Genomic DNA, 3,443 nt, shown 5'->3' on the forward strand with positions numbered 1-3,443 from the left:
TCTGAATGGGAGAAACTATTTGCAAATGAAGCACTTAACAATAGGTTAATCATCAAAGTATACAAAGGGCCAATGCAGCTCAGTTAAACAAACAAACAAACAACCCAATCAAAAAATGGCTAAAAGATGTAAATATATATTTTCCAAAGAAGACATACAGATGGCTAAAAAACATATGAAAAGGTTTTTAGTTTCAGTAATTATTAGATAAATGCAAATCAAAAACTACAATGAGGTGTCTATCACCTAACATCAGTCAGAATGGCCATCACCATAATATCTACAAAAAAAAATCTGAGAGAATGTGGAGAAAGAGCACCTTCTTATGCTGTGGATGTGAATGTAAATTGGTACAGACACTGTGGAAAACAGTATGAAGGTGCCTTAGGAAACTAAATGTAGAGCTGCCATTTGATTTAGCAACTGAGTATTTATCTGGAGAAAACCTTAATTCAAAAAGATATATGCACACCAGCCTCCTGATGCTTATCACAGGCTGTGTTCTTACACTGTATAGAAAGAGGAGGCAGAGTAAACTCACCCCATAAACACTTCAGGCCAGGAAGGCCCTGTGCCTTGTCTGTATTGTGAGTGAGAGGACATGGACTAGAGGGAATGACAAGAAAAAAAAAAAAGATACATGCATCCCAAAGTTCATTGTTGTACTATGGACAACAGCCAGCACATGGAAGCAGCCTAAATGTCCATCAACAAATGAATAGATAAAGATGATTTGGTACATATTTGAAATGAAATATTACTCAGCTTTAGACAAGAATGAAATAATACCATTTGTAGTAACACAGATGGGCCTAGAGATTGTCTTACTGTGTGAAGTCATACAGTTCAGTTAAGTCATTCAGTCATGTCTGACTCTTTGCGACTCCAATGACTGCACAATGCCAGACCTCCCTGTCCATCACCAACTCCTGGAGTTTAATCAAACTCATGCCCATTGAGTCGATGATGCTATCCAACAGTCTCATCCTCTGTCAGCCCTTTCTCCTCCCACTTCAATCTTTCCCAGCATCAGGGTCTTTTCCAATAAGTAAGATCTTCACATCAGGTGGCTAAAGTATTGGATTTTCAGCTTCAGCATCAGTCCTTCAAATGAATATTCAGGACTGACTTCCTTAAGGATGGACTGGAGAGATCTCCTTGCAGTCCAAGGGACTCAAGAGTCTTCTCCATCACCACATTTCAAAAACATCAATTCTTTGGTGCTCACCTTTTTTATACTCCTACTCTCACATCCATGCAAGACTACCGGAAAAACCATAACTTTGACTAGATGGACCTTTGTTTGCAAAGTAATGTCTCTGCTTTTTAATATGCTGTCTGGGACGGTCATAAATTTTCTTCCAAGGAAAAAGCATCTTTTAATTTCATGGCTGCAGTCACCACCTACAGTGATTTTGGAGCCCCCCAAAATAAAGTTTGTCACTGTTTCCACTGTTTCCCCATCTCTTTGCAATGAAGAGATGGGCCTAGATGCCATGATATTAGTTTTCTGAATGTTGAGTTTTAAGCCAACTTTTTCACTCTCCACTTTCACTTTCATCAAGAGGCAGTATAGTTCTTCTTTGCTTTCTGCCATAAAGGTCGTGTCATCTTCATATCTGAGGTTATTGAGATTTCTCCCAGCAATCTTGATTCCAGCCTGTGGCTCACCTAGTCGAGCATTTCTCATGATGTACGCTGCTTGTAAGTTAAATAAGCAGGGTGACGATATACAGCCTTGAAATACTCCTTTCTTGATTTGGAACCAGTCTGTTCTTCAATATCCACTTCTAACTGTTGCATCTTGACCTGCATACAGATTTGTCAGGAGGCAGATCAGGTGCTCTAGTGTTCCCATGTCTTAAAGAACATTCCACAGTTTGTTGTGATTCACACAGTCAAAGACTTTTTCATAGTCAATAAAAGAGAAGTAGATGTTTTTTCTGGAAACTCTTTCATTTTGGTGGTACAACAATATAGGCATTTGATCTCTGGTGCCTCTGCTTTTTTAAACTCCATCTTGAACATCTGGAAGTTCATGGTTGACATACTGTTGAAGCCTGGCTTATAGAATTTTGAGTATTACTTTGCTAGCATGTGAGATTACTCAATTGTGCGGTAGTTTGAGCATTCTTTGATATTGCCTTTCTTTGAGATTTCAATGAAAACTGACCTTTTCCAGTCCTGTGGCTACTGCTGAATTTTCCATATTTTCTGGCATATGGAATGCAACACTTTCACAGAATCAACTTTTAGGATTTTTAAATGCTTGATTGGAAATCCACTAGCTTTGTTCATAGCGATGCTTCCTAAGGCCCACTGGACTTTGCATTCCAGGATGTCTGGCTGTGTGTGAATGATCACACCATCATTATTATCTGGGTTGTGAAGGTTTTTTTTTTGTATAGATCTTCTGTGTATTCTTTTTGTTGTTGTTGTTGTTGTTGAAGAAATTTTATTTTTCTTTTTTCATTTATTCTTATTAGTTGGAGGCTAATCACTTTACAATATTGTAGTGGTTTTTGTCATATATTGACATGAATTAGCCATGGATTTACATGTATTTCCCATCCCAATCCCCCCTCCAACCTCCCTCTCTACCCGATCCCTCTCTGTCTTCCCAGTGCACCAGGTCCGAGCACTTGTCTCATGCATCGAACCTGGGCTGGTGGTCTGTTTCACCCTAGATAATATACATGTTTTGATGCTCTTCTCTCGAAACATCCCACCCTCGCCTTCTCTCACAGAGTCCAAAAGTCTGTTCTGTACATCTGAGTCTCTTTTTCTGTTTTGCATATAGGGTTATTGTTACCATTTTTCTAAATTGCATATATATGTGTTAGTATACTGTAATGATCTTTATCTTTCGGGCTTACTTCACTCTGTATAATGGGCTCCAGTTTTACCCATCTCATTAGAACTGATTCAAATGAATTCTTTTTAATGGCTGAGTAATATTCCATGGTGTATATGTACCACAGCTTCCTTATCCATTCGTCTACTGATGGGCATCTAGGTTGCTTCCATGTCCTGGCTATTACAAACAGTGCTGCAATGAACATCGGGGTGCATGTATCTCTTTCAGATCTGGTTTCTTCGGTGTGTATGCCCAGAAGTGGGGTTGCTAGGTCATATGGCAGTTATATTTCCAGGTCATTAAGAAATCTCCACAATGTTTTCCATAGCAGCTGTACTAGTTTACATTCCCACCAACAGTGTAAGAGGGTTCCCTTTTCTCTACACCCTCTCCAGCATTTATTGCTTGTAGACTTTTGGATAGCAGCAATCCTGACTGGCATGTAATGGTACCTCATTGACTTGCATTTCTCTGATAATGAGTGATGTTGAGCATCATTTCATGTTTTTTTTTTTTTTTTTTTTTTTTTGCCATCTGTATGTCTTCCTTGGAGAAATGTCTGTTTAGTTCTTTGGCCCATTTTTTG

The 3,443-nt window shown here is 38.9% G+C and overlaps 1 non-coding gene across 1 annotated transcript; it reads left to right on the top strand.

Annotated features, from left to right (window-relative positions):
• The first annotated feature begins 473 nt into the window (after positions 1-473).
• LOC139033191 (small nucleolar RNA SNORA51) lies at positions 474-605 on the top strand. Its single transcript, XR_011485819.1, has one exon. It is a non-coding gene; the product is annotated as a small nucleolar RNA SNORA51 (small nucleolar RNA).
• Positions 606-3,443: the final 2,838 nt, after the last annotated feature.

The sequence above is a fragment of the Odocoileus virginianus genome, chromosome X, assembly GCF_023699985.2.
Source record: "Odocoileus virginianus isolate 20LAN1187 ecotype Illinois chromosome X, Ovbor_1.2, whole genome shotgun sequence".
Lineage (NCBI taxonomy): Eukaryota > Metazoa > Chordata > Mammalia > Artiodactyla > Cervidae > Odocoileus > Odocoileus virginianus.